We start from the raw sequence: 24,156 nt of genomic DNA on the forward strand, positions 1-24,156 counted from the left end.
TTAATCACAGTTTATACAGCTATACTAAAACACTAGAAATATATTTTCTCTATTCTAATACCAAAGGAAACATATTTTCTCTACTTCCATCCCCCCTTTTTCTGAAAGTTTCTCAATCTTGGGAAACAGAGTGTTGCTCAGTCTGGCTACTTCCTGCTGGTGAGGGGCATGAAATTGGGAAATGTTTACTTATGGTGGGTGTTAGAGGTAGAGTTAGCATGAAAGGCAATAGCATCTAAATGAATCAAATGGTGAGCATCCCCTTGGTTGACTGGAGAATTTGTCGGCCAACTAGGGCAGCTATATTCCCTGCCTTTAAGGTGGTCGCAGTTCCTTTGACACAAAAAAACCACCCAGTGCCAAAGGTTGTCATAAAACATGGAACACAAATACATCCTATTAATAACATGATTCCTAAGGTGACAAGGGGGGCTAACCAAGATCCTATCCATGGGAATAGATTCAAGATCCAATCCCACGGCCCACAGGGCTGTGCTATGGGATTTGTCCACTCAGCAACTTTATGGATCACTTTTAATCCAATGTCCACTTCTCCTGAAGTGTTAATCCAGGTACAACAAGTCTTATTAATTATGGCACAAACACCCCCTGATTTTGCCAATAAGGAGTCGAATGCAATTCTGTTGTCTAAGACCATTTCTGTCAGGGAATTTAAAGAGGCTTGCTGGGCTTTTAGGGCTCTTTCAGTACCCATGGCTAATAAATAGATTGTATCTGAAAGGCTTTTAATAGCCATTTCCATATGGTACATCCCTAGTCCAGGGATTATTGTCCTCAGAAACCAACCAAAGCCTGTTTCTTCTAACACCTGGTTATATCCATCACTCTGGGTTTCTAATGTAACATGATCTACAGAGAAAATATTTCTCTTTTCCCTTGATGGATGTGGAATGCTGGTGGTGGAATGGACTTGGGTGGGAAAGACTAGGAACCCTAAGGTACATTGGCCCACGAAATGGTTCCCATTTAAGCACTGGAAGGCCCAAGTCCAGGGTGAGTCAGATGAATTGGGTGACTCGTTATTGGGGTATGGTTTACCTCCACATAGAAAAGTATAACCTGGTGGGGCACATAAAGACAAATCTTCATTTGGGACATCTGGAATGCTTGAATTAAAATGTAACACTTAGGGGTTGACAAGAGAGTCACTGCATGAAGAGAGAAGTTGAAAATCCCTGAAAATTTGTTTATCTATTCATACTCGGGGTACTTGGAACTTTAATTCCCAATTTCCTTTTGCACTATGGTTATACAGATTAGAGAGGAAAACACAAGGGATGGAGAAAGGATTCTGTGCTAATCTTGCAGGTGCTCAGGGAGCATGGTGTGTTAACACACCCTCAGACATAATTTTATCGTAGGCAAAAACCAGGGCAGCCATAGGACTTAGGGAGGCACCAGATCATGGCAAATGGTGGCACATCCAGCAAATTGCTGAGATTCCCTCCCTTAGCCATGGCTTGGGACATGGTAACTAGACCATTAGATGACCAGTCCCAACCATCTGGGAGGTGAGATGGTTCCTTTTTCCCAATAATAATTACATTGGTCCCCTTTCCCCGGCTGATTTCGACATCCATGGGGTATCCTTTCTTATATTTTACACAGAAATATGTCCCCATATTAGATAGAGTGACATTCTGAATAATAATAGAAAAATGACAATTTTTAGACTAAGTAGTGTCTACCATAGGGGAAGTTTGAGAAAAATCCCCAGTCACTTTCCAAATTGTAGACTGCTCCTCTCCTGGGGATTCCTGAATCCACTTAATAGGACCTACAGGGATTAAAGAAGACATAACACAAGGGAGAGTTAGGGTATCTCCTACTTGTATTCAAGGTGCCTTCAGACTGGAGAATTGTAGGAGCCTGGTTTGACTCTTTTCAGGTCGAGGCAAGCCCAATCAGGAACAGAAAAAGAATAAGGATTAGAGTCATGTTTGAATCGTTGAGAATCTATACTTTAGGCCTTGAACTGGGGTGCAGGTATATGAAGATTCTTCAGTCTTTTTGCTAGGTTCTTCTTGAAGAGGCAGGGCCACTTTTACTCTAGTATGATGCACTCATGCAGTTACTCCGGCCAGTCTCAGAGAGGAATGAGTAGTTAAAAGGACTTCACATGGCCCCAGCCAGGTGGGGGCCAGTTGGTCTTCTGAATGTTGATTTTTCCAAACCTTTAACAGGACCCGATCTTCCGGCTTGAACCTATGAGGAGGCACATCAGAGAGGAAGGGCAAACGAGAAGAGGCGTATTTGTTAGTGGTACTTATAACTGCTCCTAAGGATCGGACCCAATCTCTCTTCTCGAATTCCGTCATGACGGAGGTGGGGAAAGTTGACTGTTTCGGGAATGGTCTCCCATATATAAGTTCATAAAGACTCAACTTAAGTCTGCTTCAAGGGGCCACCCGAATCCTAAGCAGGGCAATTGGTAATACCTGTAACCAAGTGGAGTGGGTTTCTTGGCAAAGTTTAGCAACAGTCTTTTTCAAAGTATGGTTCATCTTTTCAGTCTTTGCAGTAGATTGTGGTCTCCGCACTGAGTGCAGTTTTCAGGTAATGTCTCAGGCCTTACTAAGTTCTTGATTTACCTGGGCCACAAAGGTAATTTACCTGTTGTCGCTCTGAATTGAGAGTGGCAAGCCAAATCGGGGAATAATCTCTTTAAGTAACGCCTTAGTCACTTCTTGAGCTTGTTCAGTCCAGCAAGGAAAACCCTCTACCCCCCCAGAGTATGTGTCTACAAAAACCAGTAAATAGCTGAAGTTTCCAGGTGCTCAAGGCATCACTATAAAATCTACTTGCCAATCTTCTCCCATGTTCGTTCCTTGGTGCTGGATTCCTGGCTCTGCTGGGTAGGGTACTGTCTTTGGATTGTTCTTAGCACATAGCAGACACCTTTCCGTGACCTCACATACTGCCTTGAGATTCTTTGGTCCCACAATTATTTGTTGGATCCATTCAAGACTTGCATTCCTCCCATAATGAGTGCTTTCATGTAGAGTTGATATTATGTTATACATTTGGTCTTCTGGTAACAATATTATCCCTTCAGAATTGGTCAACCAACTAGAGCCTGGTGAAGATTTAAACCCCCACTCCTTTGTTGTGTCTAAATCTTGGGGGGTATATATTGGTTGGGGGGATTCACTGAGGTTTAAATGGGGAATCAGGGGTAACTCTTGTCCCGCCTTCCTCCATTCTTATAAGGCAGACTTTTTGCTTCTATATCAGCTTTTTGATTTCCAATGGCCTCAAAGGACTGCCCCTTTTGATACCGGGGACAATATACCATTGCCGCCTGAAGGCGATCATGAACAGCTTCTAAAAGCTTAAGGATCTCAGGCACATTTTTTATTTCCTTATTAGCAGCTGTCAGGAGTCATCTCTCCTTCCATAAGGCCCCGTGGGAATGTAAAACTAAATTAGTATACCTGCTGTCCATGCCGAAGCTCCTTTAGGCAAAGGGCAGCCTCCAAGATACTTGTCAGGGTTACCACAGCATATTCTGTCATTCAGCGCCCTTCATACATGAAGCTACTTCCATCTGTGAATATTTCAAAATCAGAATCCTGCAGTGCGACATCAGACAAGTCAGGCCTACTTGAATAGACTTCTTTAATGACCTCTGCACAGTCATGCACTGGCGGGTCCTCAGGTATTGGCTGCAAGGTAGCAGGGTTCAGGGAGGAGACAGCTTTAAAACAACATTAGGGTTATCTAATTTTTAATATGATGGCCTGATATCTTCCCATGCAGACTGCCATAAGCCAAAACCCCCCTTTTTTGTTCTAAGAGAGGAAGAACTGTATGTGGGGTATTTACAGTCACCTTTTGGCTTTTTTTTTTTTTTTTTTTTTTGGCATTACTGGTGCAGTCCAAGGGCTAAGGGGTGACTTGGCCGTATTTAAGACCAAGAATGTTGCTGCAGTGTCCAGGATAAAGTCTATGGGGCGTCCTCCCACCTTAAGGGTTACCCGGCGCTCACGGTGGGAGATGGCTAATGGCAATATCCGCCCCAGGCCCCGTGACTCTGACTCTTTTCCGTGGGATGGCCCTTCCTGGTAAGCCTACAAGGTGGCTGGTGGCATCAGTTTCTTCGGGGGCATCGGGACACTCACGTTTCCATTGCCCATGCTTTTTGCAATATGCACACTGGTCTGACCCCAAAGGGAGTCTCGGTCTATGTTCTGGCCTTAGACCCTTTCTAGGCCTCTTCTCTTAGAATTTGGAGGGGACAGTACGGCAGACAGCAAAGCAGCTTTTTGTTTCATTCTTTGTTTCTCCTTTTGTTCGGCTGCCTGATCTCTATTATTACATACTTTAAAAGCAATCTCAAGCAGCTGTCCTATAGGCATTCCCAAACCTCCTTCTAGCTTCTGTAACTTTTTACATATGTCCGGGACACTCTGGGAAGTTAAAGACATATTCAGATGTCGAGAATTATCTGGGGTCTCAGGGTCCATACCTGTATATTGCTGGAAAGCATTCGTCACCCTCTCCAAAAAGGTCGAAGGGCCTTCTTTTTCTCGTTGTATTATTTCTCTTAATTTTTGCAAACTCTTAGGTTTAGGGACCCCATTCTTTAATCCCACAATGAGACAGTCCCGATATAGCTGAAGTCGACCCCGCGCATCAGGGCTGTTATGATCTCAACCCGGGTCTCGGGTAGGGACAGCTTCCACACCTTGGGGCCTTGACTTTAGTGGGCTCTAAATCATGCTGCCTGTCTGCCTCCTTTCGTGCCTCTTCTAACACCATCCGACGCTCTTCTGCAGTGAGAAGGGTAGTTAGTAAAGTCTGTATATCTGCCCAAGTAGGTTGGTGAGTTGAGAACACGGAAAGAAAAAGCTCAGTCATGCAATTAGGGCCACTCCAATATGGCGGGGTGTGATTTTTCCAATTATATAAGTCAGAGGTGGAAAATGGAGTATACACCAGCATCCGCCTCCGGGGATGGCCTTCTTCATCCACCCCCACTGGTACCTCTCGAAGGGGATATTGCCCCGCCTGGTGTTTGGGGGCTCCCTCAACGAAAACCGTACCCTGTCAGGTATGAGAAGGGGAAACCACACCTGAAGCCGCATCTCCACCGTCCGCCTCCTCCGTGTCTCCCCCTTCTGCTCCCCTCTATGGACTAGTTCTAAAGCCTGGTTCTGGCTCCAGCGGGGAAGTGTGTGTATTCTCCTCCTCCGACCCTGTGCTCTCCCAGCAGCGGCATCACCGCTGCCATAAGGAGGAGGAGGAGCTGTAGCGGAAACCGAAGCCCATCCCTCCAGCAAAGGGTCCTCCCTGAAGAGTTGGGAAGCACTTTTGGGTTCTCTTCGCCTTGAAAAAGAACTTGGTTAGAGGGGTGCATGTTCTGATACAGTGACATAGAAGCTTGAACATAAGGGACCTTGTCCCATATTTTCTTTCTTCTACAAAACAGACCCAATTGAAAAATAGTAGTAAAGTTCAAAGACCCAAGCCTGGGCCAAGCTTCCTGTCTTGCCAATTTATATTGTGGCCAAACACTACTGCATAGAAAAATCATCTTCTTTTTAGTCATTGGGGCATAACTATATCACCTGCAACTGGTCAGAATGCATCCCAAGGGGGACTCTACCAGTATGGAGGATCCCCCTCCCATTCCTGGTCCCCGGTGTCCTTTCTCAACTGTGATGGAAAACGGGGCCCCTGTCCTTTCTGCTCGAATGCAATTTGTGGCCCGATCTATTTGAAATTCAATCTCTGCTGTTTTCAACTTAATTTCAGTTAAAATGCCCCTGATACTGATTTTTGGTCCCCAATTCTCACTGAGATTTTTTCCAAGAACACCTGAGCTTGATATGCTACCAAAAATTTATGAAACCAGTCATCACGCTCCGAAAACTGGGACCAAAAGTACTCATGGATTTGGGAACAGGTCTTATACAGATAGGGGCTGACAAGGAGACAGAGATGGCACAACACCTCGTGTGCCTCAGTTGGACACTCTCCATCAGTCAAGTTCAAGACAGGTTTCCACATTCACACATATACATATGCACAACTACTTGGGCGACCTAACACTCACCCTTGGCAATCTCAACCTCCCACGCAATCCCTAGAATGACAGAGGTAATCTTGACAGCCTTAGCAGTCTCAACCTCCCAGACAGTCCTTAGAATGACAGAGGTAATCTTGACAGCCTTAAGCTCATTCATGCACGGAAAAACCAAAACCAAGACTCTAGAGCCACCAAGAGTCCCTTATGTGAACGTACTCACAGGGTCAGTCATCCAAAGCAGCACTTGCTTCAGAAACCAAGAGTCTAAGTTCCCTCTGGGTTTGCTCTATCTGCCCTGGCCCAGAGCGCAACAGGGAGAGGAATCGGGGACTCACCCCGGGGGTTTCTCCCTGCTTACCTTGTTTCTGCATGTTAGGAACCGGCGGCACCGTGGTGAGAATAAGAACCAGGCAATGTTTTCCTTCTGAGGTTAAAAAAAAAAAAAAAAACCTCCAGCAGTCTCTTAAGGGTTAATTGGCCAGTCCTGAGCCCCGCCTGGGGCTGCCTGCTGAGTCTCAAGCAGCAAAGGGCCCCACGTTGGGCGCCAGAATTTGTTACCATAACAGTGGGGATGGAAAAACACTAAACAATAGCGGTAGCTTAGTTAAGTGGTAGCTTTGGTTAAGGGTAAGACACCACACAATACTAGGAAAGCCAGGAAAACTTGTACAAGGCCAGGTCGTGGAAGCTTCATAGACACATCCAAACTCCCCCAGGGACTCAATTACTATGCTGCGGGCTGTGAGGATCATGGTCTGGAGGAACATCTACCTCGTAACATAGTTTATAAAGAAAATATTCTACATTCTACTTTGGTAAATATCGTCTGGGGTCTTCAAAGCTTGTGAGTGGCCATCTAAGATACTCCACTGGTCTCACCCCATCAGGAGCAAGGGAGAATGAAGAATACTAAAGACACAAGAGAAAGTTTAGTCCAAAGGACTAATAGAAGAAAACCACTACAGACTCCACCAGACTGAGTCCAGTACAACTAGATGGTAACTGGCTACCACCACCGACTGCTCCAACAGGGATCACAATAGAGGGTCCCAGACAGAGCTGGAGAAAACGTAGAACAAAATTCTAAATCACAAAAAAAGTCCAGACTTACTGGTATGACAAAGACTGGAGAAACCCCACGAGTATGTCCCCTAGACACTTTTAGCTCAGTAATGAAGTCACTCCTGAGGTTCACACTTCAGCCAAAGATTAGACAGGCCCATAAAACAAAACAAGATTGAAGGGGCACACCAGCACAGGGGCAAGTACTAGAAGGCAGGAGGGGCCAGGAAAGCTGGTGATTGGAAACCCAAGGTTGAGAAGGGAGAGTGTTGACATGTTGTGGGGTTGGTAACTGTCTTAGTCATCTAGTGCTGCTATAGCAGAAATACCACAAGTGGATGGCTTTAACAAAGAAAAATTTATTTTCTCACAGTCTAGTAGCTAGAAGTCCAAATTCAGGGTGTCAGCTCCAGGGAAAGGCTTTCTCTCACTGTCGCCTCTGGAGGAAGGTCCTTCTCATCAATCTTCCCCTGGACTAGAAGCTTCTCAGAGCAGGAACCCCAGGTACAAAGGAATGACAGCTTGAAGAGGAATGACGTTGTATTCATTGCCAAAAAGCATATTTCAAGATCTAACCTGATGTACAATGATGTCAGTGATAGGAGAGTATCCAGATGCCTACAAGGAAGACCAGTTAATACGACCAGTCTTCAAATTTATGCACCAACCACTAAGGCCAAAGATGAAGAAATTGAAGATTTTTACCATCTTCTGCAGTCTGAAATTGATCAAACATGCAGGAAGCATTGATAATTATTCATGATTGAAATGCGAAAGTTGAAAACCAAGACAAAGGATTGGTAGTTGCAAAATATGTCCTTAGTGATAGAATTTGCAAGATCAATGACTTCTTCATTGCAAATACCTTTTCTCAACAACAAAAACAGCAATTATACACGTGGACCTGGCCAGATGAAATACACAGGAATCAAATTGACTACATCTCTGGAAAGAGATGATTGAAAACCTTAATATCATCAGTCAGAACAAGGCCAGGGGCTGACTGCAGAACAGACCATCAGTTGCTTATATGCAAGTTTAAGTTGAAGCTGAAGAAAATTAGAACAAGTCCAAACTACAACCTTGAGTATATCCCACCTGAATGTACAGGCCATCTCAAGAATAGATTGGACGCATTGAACACTAATGCCTGAAGACCAGACAAGTTGTAGAATGACATCAAAGACATCACACATGAAGAAAGCCAGAAGTCATTAAAAAGACAAGAAAGGAAGAAAAGACCAAAATACCTGTCAGGAGAGATTCTGAAACTTGCTCTTGAATACCAAGTTGCTAAACCAAATAGAAGAAATGATGAAGTAAATGAACTGAGCAAAAGATTTCAATGGGTGGGTCGAGAAAACAACTTGTTACACACACACACAAAATGCACCTGACTGCAAAACCAGTTGGTGTTCTTCAAAGTTCACCTCACCTCACTCTGGAGCCCCACAGAATAAGGCTTAGTGTCACGGAAGTGGTTACAGTTTGTGTCAGAGAAATGCTGCCTTAAGAAAACCGAGGGTAGAGAAAACAAGTTAGATGTTACTGCAGTTTGACATTTTTTGATTCAACTAGTACTTTTTGAACAACCATATACCCCTCTATGTTGATCAATGTGAAGGTTATCAAGTACAAATGTGACACTCCAGTGGTATGACATACCTGGGTAAAAAGACAGAAATCAATACAATATATTCAGGGGATGAAAGGTAAGTTAGAGTGGCATGTCCTGTGGAATACCAGGCAAAGGAGAGAATAGTTTGTGTGAACCAGGCTGGTGGTTCTGTCCAGAAGACGGACAGGAAGAGGGCAGAGCATCATGGAAGAACTAGAACTTGAGCTGGGCTTTGCTGTGATTTAGCTTATGAAATAGAAACCAGAAATTTGTCCTAGAATGTTTCCTGTAACAGATCAGTGTTTCATAATTGTTCCATCTTCCTCTGAGTCGGCTTAAGAACCAGAGTGGGTGCCATAGAGGAAAATCTGGTGTTTGCCTAAGTAAAAAGTACTATTTCTACAGGGTGACTGCATTGTGTCAAGAAGACTAACGAAAGTCCCCTACTTCCTTATCACTTTCATGAAAGAAAGATAACAATGGAACAGGGTCTATTCTCTGGCAGGTTTCTGGATTGGGGAAGAAAGATGTCCTGTGCTGTCCCTGCCCCTCAAAGGGGTGTGGTGGGTAGGTGCTGGAGATGTCAATGGAGTGTTTGGCAGCCAATGCTAGTTGGGTTGAAATGAGAAAGGGAAACCTTCTGAAGGACTGAGAACCCTCTTCCTTTTTCTGAGACTGCTTCTTAGCAAAGAGAGTGGAAAGCCCTAGATCTCAGCCCACCCAACTGTGTTTGAGGAGCAGAGCAAGGAAGAGGCAGAAGCATCTGGGCCTGTCCAAGGCACTGTAGGGTAGGAGTCCCATGGAGAAATTTCAGAAGGTGCTGCACCTGTACCAAAAACACCACAGCGCAGTACGCTATGGCCTGGTGACCCTGCTGACGGCGGGCGGGGAGGGCCTCTTCTCCAAGGTGGTGTTCTCCTGTCCCTGCAGTGCCACCTGGAACCTGCCCTATGGCCTGGTGTTCCTGCTGGTACCAGCGCTCGCGCTCTTCCTCCTGGGTTACGTGCTGAGGACGCGCACCTGGCGCCTGCTCCCCGGCCGCTGCAAGCTGGACACCTACAAGAATAGATGCCTGAACCTAAGCGACTTTGGGGAGTGAATAAAGGTGTTTGCCGCCGCTGCGCTCGCGCCGCTTACCTGGGTGGCGGTGGCGCTGCTCTAGGGCTCCTTGGTCGAGTGCGCGGTCAGCGGGAGCACGCCCTTCGCCTGGCGCCTGTGCCAGGGCCGCGACCCCAGCTGCGTAGCCCAGCTGCCTCTGGTGCCCTGCAAGCCGGCAAATGCGTCCGACCTACAGAACCTTCTCAAGGAGCTCCGGGGACAGTCACAGGTCAGGGGCCAGCGCGGGGTCAGAAGGAGGGAGGGAGATGGGGAAGAGGCAAGCTTCTTCAGGGTGGTCAGGGGTGAAGGGATCTCAATGAAACAAGATTGAAAAGACCATCTTTCCCCAGGCATAGGACACCCTAAGAGAACTAGGAAGCCTACTTGCTTCTAATGAGACCAGAAGCTAATAAAAAATAAATAAATAAGTAAAAAGAAAGGCACTCACGTAGGGTGAGCACCTGCTCTGTGCCAGATACTACCCTATGGGCTTCACCTCCTGCATTATTCTTTTATGTCTCACAACAACCCTGTCGGGGTATTACTTCATTCGATAGCGAATATACTGAGTCTAGGTAAAATCGCTTCTTCAGCCAGGAAAAATACAAAGAATTGTTGCAACAAAAGGGGTCTACCTGGCTGGAAAGCCACAATCCCACAATTCTAGGTTCATAAAGCGCAGAGGTTCCTTAAAATGAACATTGCTTTCATGGGAGTTACAGAAAGTCCACATGGTTTGAGTTCTATGTGAGTGACAAACATATAGACTCCTCTTTGGGATCTTGCCATGACTTGGAATATGATTGAGTTTCCAAGCAAGCAATTGTACTGGGGGCAAGGTTACTGTGACTTCTTTCCTTTAAGGAATGACGTCCTAAAACTGTTGTCTGTTAACTATCATAGCAGGTGGACTACTCACCATCTGAGAATTTTTTAATTTCTTATGAAAAATGTGATTAACTTTCTATTTTGGCTTATTTTCCTAAGGTGTGGGGGTGGATTCTGATAGCAGGCGTTATCATCATCCTTCTGACTGTTATATGTGTCTCCCGATGCCTATCTCCAGTTAGTTTTGAGCAGTGGAAATTCTGGAAAATCTATTTGGAACAGAAGAAGGAGATCCTTAAAACTCAAGCCACAGAGCATGCAACCATATTGGCAGAAGAGAATGTTACAAGTTTCTTCCAGGGCTCATGTCCAAAGCAACACCACATCCCAAGCGTTGAAGACTGGCAGAAGATTTCTCCACCACATGGTTTCAATCATAAGGACCAGTCCTATAGCGTGCTGCACAAATATGTTACCACTATCCCATCTGTGGAAGAAGATAATCAGGATTCCTGTTTCTAGCTGTGGAGAATCCTCTGGTATAAATGCTGCTGCTGAAATGAAAAGAAAAAAGGTCCTTGGAAATATTGCTTAATTTTTTCAAAAATAGCCTTGGTATTGCTTATGATTGCTTTTTTTGCCTTCCACATTGAAAACATAGTATTTTAAATCTGAAATAAAAATTTAGAAGTGAACCTCTCTGTTATATTAATTTTTTTTTTAAAGCAAGGATAAATGATTCATTCAAAGTGACGGACTAGAGCTAGATCAGAAGTCTTCAATTCTTAGTCTAGCGTCCTTTCCACTCAATAACAATCTTGCTTTCCAATAAAAGACATTAATAGCAAAAACGGTGAAAGAGCGATTAAACTTCCGACTTTCCTGTTAGGTTATCTGTTGTTAATTTCAAGTTGACTTTCTTGTAGACTACAACTTGCTCGAAACTTAAAAACACTGGTAATTTATGGCTCTAGTATGGTTGCTAAACAAAAATACAAAAATTCATCTTGAAAAGGAAAGTAAAAAAATTAAGTCCAAAATTTGAATAAGTATCTTAGGAAAATTTCACTAATAACTTTTTTTAGTTTATAGGACTGGAGGAAATATTCTAAGCTGTTAATTATGGTAAATTTCAATTATGCACAAAATGTGGGGAGCATGGTGTTATGAACCCCAGGTAGTCATCACACAGCTTCAACGGAATGGGGGTGTCAGATACAACCCATACCATACAAAAAACAGGGAAATACAAATTGTGACCTGATTTAGCTTAGAAAAGGGAGGAGTGGGGGAAATCTCTGAGAAACTGAAATCTGTAGAGTAGGGAGAACATTTCAGTCAGAAAGAACAATGTATACAAAGATTCAGAGGTAAGAAAGATCTTAGGACAGTTGGACATCTTAAAGGTACTAGAAAAATAAACAAGAGATAGATCATGTAGGGCCATGAATTCATGTGAAGGACTTTGGTTTTCATCTTATGAGCATTTTAGGAAGATTGATTTACTTTTCTTGTGGAAAAATGAATGTCAGAGAAAGGTCATGGCGCCAGGGTCGAAATAGGGAGCTTAATCAGGAGGCCGCTGCAATGGGAAGGTGGGTGTGAACTTGAACTGGTGATGAATTTGCAAAAAGTGGATAGATTCAAGATAGATTTTGTATGTAGTCATGACAGGATTTGTCGATGGAAAAATGTAAGAAATTAGTGAGAGCAATGCTATCTACAGATAAAATTCTGTTGCTTGATAATGCCAGGACTTTTCAGGGGATACTTGTCTTCTATTAGATTGTCAATCCTGTGTGCCCCTCAAATTTATGGTTGTTTTCTAAGTTTTAAAAGGAGATACAAAGACTTTAAACTGTAAAACAATTGAACACTGATCATAGTTAGCCCTTCTTCCTCTCTAGGGAGACCCTTGAGCTAGCTTCATTTTGTTTCATAAGGTCATTAAAAAGAACTAGCAGGCAAGGCTGAATATCCTGTTGTTGAGAGTCACATATAACAAAAAAGTTGGCTGCAGAAACTGTGCAGTCTTTTTTATTGCCTAATAATTTTGAAAATCGTATGCCTACGTTTAATTTTGAGTTCTTTGTATTATTTTCCAATTTGTTTTTGTATATTCTTTTGTACATTCTTCCCTTTCAATAATTTTTTTTCTAGTCTCCATCTTCAATAGTATCATATTGTCTCTAAGGTGATTTATTCTCTCCTTCACTTTCTCTTGCATAGTCTTTAACAATCATTATAAAAGTATACATGCTTAAGATAAAAAAAAAAAACTACTATAATGGTAGAGAACTGTGTGAAGTAATAATTACAATTAATACCTCTTTCTTTTGAAATATATTCCTCCCAAACCCAAAACCAAACCCATTGTCATCAAGTTGATTGTGAGTCATATCAACCCAATTGGACAGAGAAGAACTGCCCAATAGGGTTTTCAAAAAGCAGCTTGTGAATTCGAACTACCAACCTTTTGGTTGGGCAACCAAACTCTTAACCACTGCTTTACCAGGTTTCCTTATATTGCTCCCAGAGGTAGCCATATACTCTGTGCTCACACAAATGCAATTTTCACATAAAATATTATCCTCCCTTGTCAGTGTATAACAATTTACCTCATTAAAAATTACTGCGTAATGTGCCACTGGTTAGCAGGGTATGATCCCTTTTTTATTTAAAACACACACACATTCATGAAGTATGCAAGGATAAACACCGAATTGTTCAGTGTGGTCACTTCTGGAGACAAAGATTGGGGCAGGGGATTTTTTATTTCTTTAACTTTGTGCACTTTTGATCTCTGAAATATTTTGTAATGAGTAATAAGTATTACCTGAGTGATAACAAAGATTAATAAGAAACTTTACACTGGTATTGGATTTTACAGTCCACAAAGCAGGTTTGCCTTCTTACCTCATCTTATTTTCATAACAGCCTGTGAGATACCCGTGAAACACTCACTCACATTCGCAGTGAGCAATTAAAGGCCCCAACAGCTACATTACTAGTTCAAGGTCACATGGTCAATGAAGGCAGAACTGAAGATGGAAGGGTGGGGGCTGATCCTTTCAAGAAGATGTGGTTCAATGTGGCCACTTGGCTGTTTTTGTTACTGAAGCAGATTTTATCCTTCTTAGCCCATGTGACCCTGTGAGCAGAGGTACAGTTGTCCTCGGTGAATGCCAATGTTTTTTACAACATCATCCTTAGGAACTGCTGATGGCTATGAGGAAACAGCTACGTTCACTTTGAGTAAACATATGAAACCAGGACACAGCCGAGTTATTTCATGGTGGGAGTGTGGTCACCATTGTTTGGCAGGACACACCACTTCTCTTGGCCTGGGCCCAAACAGGCCATATCCTTGGCTTAAGAAGATTTTCTACACTTGGTGTGTGTCTGCTTGCTGATTTACCAAACGATTCTTCATCATCACCCTTGGCTTCATGCTGCCCTGAAGGCTGAATCTTAGAAGAGACTCAGACACAGTGTCTGCTATTAATATTTGCTGAAAAATAATTAAGTTGTTCTAAAGTATGATTCCACATTGCATTTAGTACGGGCAAGATGATAAAACAAGATGGGGCATGATCTCTTTGCTCCATCCAAAAACCATGGCCAGAAATATCAATGCTCTATGAACTGGTTAAAGAAATAGGTTCAAACGGAAGCATCAGAAAACAGAATTAGCCATGTGTGAAAATGTCTCTGGTTGAAAAACATCTTGAAATCTCTAAGTCTCACAACACCCTGCATCTTATCTACCAGATGGCCTACAGTAAAGAACTTCTCCTAAGACAAAAGATGGAGAACTGCTCCCTGTCTGAGTCAGCCCCAGCAGTAGCCGCTGCTGCCTACATTTGTCAGCAGCAAACTCCTACTCAGAGCCTACTATGTGTCAAATGCTGGGCCTGTCCTGAAAACTAATCCTTCTGTGGATCTCATCTTGCCTTTTCCTTTCATTACCTGTCTCTGAAATATCTCTTGTGAATTGCATTGTAATGATTGTGTAATAGAGTATATTATCTTCTTATCTAATGGAAAAGACTTCTATCAAAAAAGGGGTATGTTCTGTCAAGACTCTTTGCCATAGTGAGACAGGGACAGAAGGCTGGACAGCCTTGAGACAGGAATAACAGGCCAATTAATCAGGGACTCTATCCAGTGGGTGATGTTACAAGACAGCCCACACATGCAGTCCCTGTCACACAAAGTCCTACAGATCTGTCTCAAGTTGTTTTCCAGGACCCCACTATGGGGGTGACATCTTACATATCTCTCTCTCAAGTTGTTTTTCAGGACCCCACCATACAAGTGGCATCCTGCATATTTCTCCTGTAAGTTGTTTTTCAGGACTCTACCATAGGGTGTGGTGTTAAAAGTTAACCCACATCTTGGACTCTGAGGCATGAAGTTCCACTTATCTTCCCTACAAGCTGTTTTCCAAAGATGAACAGAATCAGCCAATCCCCAGGGAATGCGCAGTGAGAATGGGTGCGACCTTAAAGTCTTGTCAAGTGGCCACCAAGACTTGAGACTTCACAGTTGTGACGTGACATTGTCCAAACTGACTCCACCTTGGATTCCAGATGTGCATGCACCTAATTTCTTAACCCCTCTATTTCTCAGAAAGCTCTACCTTTTTTCCCCAAAAAGCATGAATAAAACATGAGATCCTTCTTGCCTAAAACCCCTTATAAACTCCGGGAAAACTTCCATTCAGGGAGACACTGGAGGCTAGCCTAGGCAGAAGCCCCTCTCTGTCCCTCCCTCGAAAGCCTGTGCTTTTTTTTCCTGTCACTAATGAACCTTTGTTTGTGTGGAACCTCTGAGCCTCTCCTGGTCATTCTTGGTCACTAGAAGGAAAGAACCTAAACAGAACTTGGTCCCAAGCTGGGAAGACTTGCCCTGCAACAATAGAGTTTCCAAGCAGCAGCTGGAAGGATTTGAACTGCTGACCTTTAGGTTAGTAGCTGAACACTTAAGAACTACCCACCAGGGCTCTAGAGAATTACTTAATCTTAGCAATATCAATTTAAATTATATAGATTCTCGAGCTGACACTGTTTTGTTTTTTTTTAATTCTATGCATACTTAAAATAACATTACATTTTTGACCCCATCGACAGGGAACACAACAGAGAGTTCCTGACAGAGCAGGAGAAAAGTGAAAGGGGAACTCAAATTCATGTAAAAAGACCAGACTTAATGGTCTGACTCAGACTGGAGGAACCCCCAAGCCATGGCTCCCGGCTGCTCTGTTAACCTAGAACTAAAACCTTTTCTGAAGTCCACTCTTCAAAGATTAGACTGGACTATAAAACATAAAATAATACTCATGAAGAGTGTGCTTCTTAGTTCAAGAGGATATATGAGACCAAATGGGTGGCTCCTGTCCGGAAGCAGGATGAGAAAGCAGGAAGGAACAGGAACTGATTGAATGGACAAAAGAAGCCTGGGGTGGAAAGGGGTAGGGTACAGTCACATTATACAGATTGCAACTAATGTCACATAAAAATATGTGTATAAATTTTTGCATGAGAAATTAACTTGAACTGTAAACTTTCACCTAAAGCATAATAATAATAAATATTACATTTTAAAATATGACACCCTCTCCCCAGAAGAAAATGAATTCAATAAAAGGATATTCCAGAAGGATGGACTATTGTGGAAAAACCCTGAGATAGCACCTCTGGGGGATGCTTTAGGCCTCAATACTGATTATCAAGTTTTTAGACACCACTGTTTAATATGAATATAATGAAAGGAGCCTTCACTAGGGGGCTGTGGGTAGCCTCCCTGATGGTTGGAATCCAACCCGCTCTTCAAGCCTTAGCCAAAGTATCACCTCTTCATTGGAAACTTCTCTGAATATTCCTTGGTAGAATTTATTTTCTTATTTTTTAAAACATCTTGCTTATATCTTATTATTGTGTATTTTAGTGTATATCATTATTCATAAACTTGTTATTCATTTTATTTAAGTGCTTATTTATTTGTCTGCCAATTTTTTGAGAGTAGATAGAGGCTACATCTTAATTTTTTTCCTTTTCTCCAGTCCCTTTGGTCTTCTACTTTGCACACACACACACACAAAAAGTTTATTGAGCATTTTCTAGGCATTATGTCATTTATTTTGCACAAAAAGCGTGTGAACAACTAATATGATTGCTGCACATTTTATAGATCCTGAAAGAGAGACTTGGAGGGGTGTTTAAATTTACCTTTTTAGTAGAGACTGATCTAGGACATGAACCCTGTGTTTTCTACTTCCAAAGGCTGAGCTTTTAATCATGGGATTATAAAGACTCCCCCATATAATAGGCACTGTCAATATATGTGTAGATGTTTCTTAAATGGCTGAAAACGAAAATATTAAGAAGCAGGTGATAAACATGAGGGCATTGGTTAAATGAAGCCTGGAAAGTGACAAAGAGAATCACTGAAACAGTGAGTTGCAGATCTTTAAAAACAATCTTGCAGATCTTAAATATCTATTTTGATACGTTTTTCTAGAACTGCTTTTGTTGGCTGTGACTACTGAATGTACAAGTTCATTTCTCAGGGTTACCGATAATTTTATCAAACAAAGTTTTTTAAAGTAACATTATCCTAGCAAAACTATTCAAAATGTGCTCAAGTAATCCTAAATTCGTAGAATTTCATACACACACACAACTTCCCATCTGACTTTATTTGCACAGTATCATATTTCCTTAGATCTCAGAAATCATTTCCCTGGTTTCAGTGCTATGACCACCTACAGTCTAATACGAACATCACTTCTCCTTTTCTTAATCAGCACGTTCTTGCTGTCTGCTGATTACCCCAGAGTGACCAATGGTCTGACTCGGTCATCAGGTTATTTCGGGATTGTGGGGAATGTATGAAGTTGCTTTTCATTTCATTCAGGGTAAAATCGAAAGGCCTTACGATGACCCAAAGGCTTTTCATGATCTTCCCCCACTCTCTTGCTTTTCTGATCTCAGAGAACACTCTTCCCCCCAGCTCACTACCCTCAGGCCACGCTGGCTAACTTTCCACCTCTTCAGGTCTCTACTGAAAGTAAGACAGCAAACAGAGGGCCCCCCAAATCTACAAACAAAGTAACAAGAAATGGCCCAGGGCGCAGAAATAAAGCCATTCCCCAGAACAATGGAGCAGGGTATCAGAAAATAGCCCGCAAAATTCTTTAAAGTTGTCTTTCAGGAGAAGCTGGAGAAAACCAGCCCTAGGCACATGCGCACAACATCCACCTGTGACTGTTATGCGACCTTCCACCAGAGGCAGTGAAGGGCTGCAGCAGCAGCCGGGAGACTGCACAGGCGCGAGACCCCATAATAAGTCCTGCTACAAATCCCAGAGGCCTCTGGGACAGGAACCATCTTGGAAAGCTACTGCATGTGCACTGTATTTAACATATCCCCACCTACACCTGTGAATAAATATAAATCTTTCCCTACCCAAGAATTTTTAAAAACCAAGGCCCATCTTTTGTTCTGTGAGACGGAGGTATGCGTTGCTTAGGTGCTCCTTGTCTCTGCTTGCAAGCCTCTTCAATAAAGCTTTGCTCATGTGGAAAATTCTGCGTGCCTTACCTGCTCATTCTTGACCAGTGAGAGACAAAAACCTTATTCTAGTAACAAAAGGTCACTTCTCAATGAGGGCAAACCCTCTCCAACCCTCAGCATTCCTAATACCTCTCGGAGTGCTTTAAAAAAAAAAAAAAAAGTAGTCTTCCCTTTCTTACATACCAATTATTTAATTATTATGTTAAACATTTTTTACCTCTGCTTCCTCCTGGAATGTAAGCTTCACAAGGGAAGATCTTTGCTGTTGGTTCACTGATACATCTCTAGCCTTAGAACATGCCTAGAATGTAGCAGGCACTCAATATCTGTTGACTTAAGTGGATGGAATAATAATGAACTATGAATCAATAGGCAATAGACAGACAACCCAAATTAAAAAAAAAGGGGGGGAGTCTTGAATTGGTATTTTATAAAAGACAATGTCCAAATGGCCAGTACACATAGGAAAAATGCTCAAAGTGTTTAATGATCAAGGAAATACCAACTATACAATGGGAGATAGCATTATATACTCATGAGAGTGACAAAAAAGTAATTGGAAATGCCAAGTGTTACAGCGGGGTTACCACAATTTTGTGAGTTAGAGCTGCCTGCCACAAACAGCCAATTCTTGAGACAGAGTGAGGGAGATAGCAAGAGCTTTATTATATACACTGGTATATGGAGACAGAGGGGAATAACCTCCTCCTAAATTTTTTTTAAAGCTGTCTGTCTCAAAGAACTGTAGTTTAGCTGGAGCTTTATCGGGGAAGGGGGCATGGGTTTTAGGAACTTGCGGAATGTTCATTCTCTTTCTGTTTGGTTTCGGTGGTCATAATTTAAACATGTTGATTTTTTCTTGCCATTATCCCATCGCCCAGGGCATGGCTGGTGCCATCCTTCGTCCTGTTTGACAGGCTTAGATTGATATCACTTGTTTTTCAAGGAACTAGGGGTAAAATTAGTTAAGATTTAACTTTTAGGGAGGTTAACAGCAAAATCATACCTGGAGACAGAGACAGGTTAGGGAAAGGAAAAATGGAGCAGGTTTTGTTCAAGATATGGCAGAGCAGCCTGTTTCAGTGGTGGGAATCAGTGGGAACCATTGTGATACTGTAAATTGGTACTATCTTTTTGGAAAACATATGGCATCATCTAGAAAACTTGAATATGTGCATACCTTCTGTGCATACCATCTATTCCTAGGAACACATCCTGGAGAAACACTTGCACATGTATAACGTAACACAAGTACATGAACGTTTACCCTGGCATGTTCGTAAGAGCCATAAACTGAGAACAATCCAAATGTCCATCAGCAGTTAAATGGATAATTAGATGGCAATATATTCATTCCTTCCATGGAACATTACACAGCATTCCATATTCTCTGTGTTTGATATCTCACATTTCTAAATGACAGTGATTTGCCTTATCGTCTTCGATTTTTCTTTCATTCGAAAGAATTTAGTGTTCTGGTCCTATTGTTGCAGGGCAAGGCTTCCCAGCTTGGGACCAAGTCCTGTTTAGGTTCCTGCCTTCTACTGACCAAGAATGACCAGGAGAAGCTCAGAGGTTCCACACAAAGGTTCACTAGTGACAGAAAAAAAAAAAAAGCAAAGGCTCACGAGGTAGGGACGGAGAGGGACTTCTGCCTCGCTAGCCTGCAGTCTCTCTCTGAATGGAGGTTTTCCTGGAGTTTATAAAGCGTTTTAAGCGGGAAGGATCTCATGTTTTATTCATTGATTTCTGGGGAAAAAGGTGGGGCTTTCTGAGAAATAGAGGGGTTAAGAAATTAGGTGTGTGTGTATCTGGAATCCAAGGTGGAGTCAGTTTGGACAATGTCACGCCCTCACCACTGCCCTGTCTCCATGGCCACTTGCCAAGACCCTAAGGTCACACCCGTTCTCACTGCCCATGCCTCGGGGATCGCTGATTCTGTTCATCTTTGAATAACAGCTTGTAGGGAAGATAAGTGGAACTTCATGTATCAGAGTCCAGGATGTGGGTTAACTTGCATCACCACCCCCTATGGTAGAGTCCTGAAAAACAACTTACAAGAGAGAGATGCAGGATGCCCCTCCTGTGGTGGAGTCCTGAAAAACAACTTGAGAGAGAGATATGTAAGATGCCACCTCCATAGTGGGGTCCTGAAAAACAACTTGAGAGAGATATGTAGGACTTTGTGAGTCATAGGCTGCATATGTGAGTTGCCTAGTAACATCACCCAAGGGATAGAGTCCCAGATCAATGGGCCCGTTATTCTGGTCTCCTTCTGTGCCTATCTCACTATGGGGCAGTTCTACTCTGATGGAATCGACTGGGGACCAATGGGTTTGGGTTTTTTTTTTTTTTTTTTTTTTTGGTTTTAAGTAATTCTCCCAGGACTATTCCAGCAAGCTTAGAATGTTCTAGTCACAATTTCTCATGTACCTTGTCACAAAGGAGCCCTGGCGGCACAGTTCTCTTTGGAAATCCTATGGGGCAGTTCTACTCTGTCCTATACAGTCAGAATCAACTTGACAGCAATGGGTTTTGTTTTGTTTTGTTTCATCACAAAGGGCCGATACCCATAAATATTTCAGTTTGACATCATCGTGGATCAAAAAAAAAAGCCAACACTTCTCAATACATAAAACTCTCAGATGGTCCCATCTCCTTTGTCTCTTTTCTTTGTAATTTGCTTCTTGGAGTCACTTATCTTTTCTTCTTCAGGATTGTTTACTGCTCTGGTGCAGTGCATTGTATCGCTTTCAATGAGGGTTCAGATGTAATGTGCTGAGATGAATTTCAAGTCTTACAGACTCTATCTCTATCTGATCCTGGGTTATTGCAAAAGTTTCACACCTGGTTTACCTATCTGCAATCTCTCCCTCTTCTAATCCATCCTTCCAGCAATTGCAACTGCAATTCTAAAACACCTGTCCTAGCACAATTCTAAAATACCCTGAATGAGATTTGTCCCATCAAATCTAGAATCTAAGATTCATGTGTTGAAGGAAGTCACTGATTAATCCAATTTATGATGGAAAAGGTGATTTTTTGCTTAGTAAGCAAGAGAGAGCTGTGTTCGTAGGCCACTGGCTCCCTGAACAAATAAATCTGTTGGGCAATGGTAGGTTTCAGGAATTTATGAATTTTCAGAACTGAGACTTGTTTAGGAATTGAAATTTTATGTAAGTGTGGTTATTGAAGTAAAAGCTATTGTTAATCCGCTGGCTTTCAGAGTTATGGCACTGTCATTGACTTTCAGGAGGGTGATGATTGTCACTGATTGGTTGGCTTTCAGAATCATGGTTACTGAAGGGAAGTTGTCATTGGTCTGTTGGGTAGGCTTCTGTTTGACTGTAAAAAAAAAGGGGGGGGCTTGTTATTCATGGCTTGGGTCTATGGACCAATTACAAATTTGGAAGATACAATTCTTTTTATTTTCACAATAGATAAACATTTTTTATTTTCACCACTGTATTGTTGTTGTTGTTATAGGTAGTGTTGAAGTCATTTCCAACTCGTAGTGACCCTATGTACAGCAGAATGAAACACTGCCTACTCGTGCACCATCTTCACAATCGTTGTTATGCTTGAGACCATTGTTGCAGCCACTGTGCCAATTCATCTTGTTGTATTCCCAGTGTTTAATGTGCTACTTGACTTAGTAAATATATCTAAATTCCTTTGCCTGTCATTCAATGCCCTTAAAATCCACCCACCCCAACCCTCACTCAACCTACATACCATTATTTTTTAACAAACAATTTCTGATTTAATCAGATCTATTGACCATTCTAACATACCCATTACCACCAGCATGAAACACACCAGGCTTATTATCACTCTAATTAGCTGTTCTTGTTTTTTCTCATCATCCCCATGTCAGGCCTGGGTTTTAATTTCACCCTATTTAGAAGCTATCAGTCTGTTACTCTTTCACGGATGCTTGAGGATGACATAAAATTTCTGGGCCAGTGAACTAAAGACTATTAATCACAGCAGAGCAAACAGCATGAACATAATATTTGCATTGGTTCCCCTTAACCCCAGGTCCCAAGGGGGCAATGCTGAAGAATACCTGCCTACGCAGTAGGTTGCATTACTGGAGACAACGCTGAGCTTGAGGACCTGCCATTTTATAGCCAGTAGTAATCAAGTCACTATTATTGGTTTACACTATTGATCCAGAGCCCTAGTGGCGCAGTGGGTAAGCACTCAGCTCCTAACAAAATGTCAGTGGTTGGAACCCACCAGTGATCCTATAGGAGAAAAATGTGGCAGCCTGCTTCTGTAAACAGTTACAGCCTTGGAAACCCTAGGGGACAGTTCTATCCTCTCTATAGGGTCGCTACAAGTTGGAATTGATTCAATGGCTATGGGATTTTTTTTTTTTTTTTTTTTAATAATCAAGACTGCTTTTGGCCTAGAGGGAGACATTACCTCGCCTGTCAAGGTTGCTTGCTACAAGCACAAGCCTGAGAAAAGGCCTGGGCAAAAAGCAGTCAGAGCTTTGTATTCTTGGCATACTAGCAAGATGTGTAGGAACCCAAGAGACCCATGAAGGACTATCTCCAAGCACACATTTTTTATTTTCAAGCCTCTTTCAAATTCTGTTTCCTTGTCAATGACTTCCCCAACTATGTGAGTGCACAATAATTTCTTCTTTCTCTGAACTCTTAGAATTTTCTCTCTCAGAATCACTGTAGCACTTGATCACATACCTCTTTCTATCATATTACAATGATGTGTTTTCTCTTCCTAACATGACTTTAGAAGACAAAAAAAATTACTTTGCAACTGTCACAAACCAGCAATGAAACTGACAAAAACTGATAAATGCAAATATTTTTTATATTTGTCCAAGAAGAAAAATTTTAAAGCATGACAAATATTTCTTGAATTTTTTTTATATATATATAGCTATAAACAATAAATCAGCAGGCATATACTGCATTTTGATATATATATTATCATTACTAAAAAAAAAAAAAACTTTTTTTTTTTTATCATTACTAGACCTGAAAAATCTATGCTCATTAATCAGGCTGTTTGGTATGTCACTCCATTTCTTACAGGCAGATTACAGCATAAGAAAAACAATTATATAATTATATTTAATATTTTCACTCATATGTTTAAGAAAACAAAATTCTAAAGACATTTTTTTAATGGAGTACCCACCAACAATTTAGGGGCTCTTGATCTTCCATAGGATGCAGTTTGGAACACATACTTTAAATAACCAATGGCGGTTGGCCATCAACTCTTGTTTAGCTTACTTCCTAATATTCTTTTTTTTTTTTTTTAATGTTTTTATTGTGCTTTAAGTGAAAGTTTACAAATCAAGTCAGTCTGTCATACAAAACCTGATATACACCTTGCTATATACTCCTAGTTGCTCTCCCCCTAATAAGACAGCACATTCCTTCTCTTCACCCTGTGTTTCTGTGTCCATTCAGTCAGCTTCTGTCTCCCTCGGACTTTACCTCTCCCCTCCAGACAGGAGCTGCACACATAGTGTCATGTGTCTACTTGATCCAAGAAGCCCATTCCTCACCAGCATCATTTTCTGTCTCATAGTCCAGTCCACTCCCTGTCTGAAGAGTTGGCTTCAGGAATGGTTCTTGTCTTGGGCTAACAGAAGGTCTGGGGACCATGACCTCTGAGGTCCCTCTAGCCTCAGTCAGACCATTAAATCTGGCCTTTTTATGAGAATTTGGGGTCTGCATCCTACTGCTCTCCTGCTACTTCAGGGATTCTCTATTGTGCTCCCTGTCTTGGCAGTCATCCATTGTAGCTGGGCACCATCTAGTTCTTCTGGTCTCAGGCTGATGTAGTCTCTGATTTATGAGGCCCATTCTGAGTCTTGGGCTCATACTTACCTTGTGTCTTTGGTGTTCTTTGTTCTCCTTTGCTCCATGTGGGTTGAG

At 42.2% G+C, this 24,156-nt stretch overlaps 1 pseudogene; it reads left to right on the forward strand.

Moving 5' to 3' along the window:
* Window positions 1–8,141: 8,141 nt before the first annotated feature.
* LOC100660525 (calcium homeostasis modulator protein 6-like) lies at window positions 8,142–11,180 on the forward strand (annotated as a pseudogene).
* Window positions 11,181–24,156: the final 12,976 nt, after the last annotated feature.

The sequence above is a fragment of the Loxodonta africana genome, chromosome 1 (genome assembly GCF_030014295.1).
Source record: "Loxodonta africana isolate mLoxAfr1 chromosome 1, mLoxAfr1.hap2, whole genome shotgun sequence".
NCBI classification, from domain to species: Eukaryota; Metazoa; Chordata; class Mammalia; order Proboscidea; family Elephantidae; genus Loxodonta; species Loxodonta africana.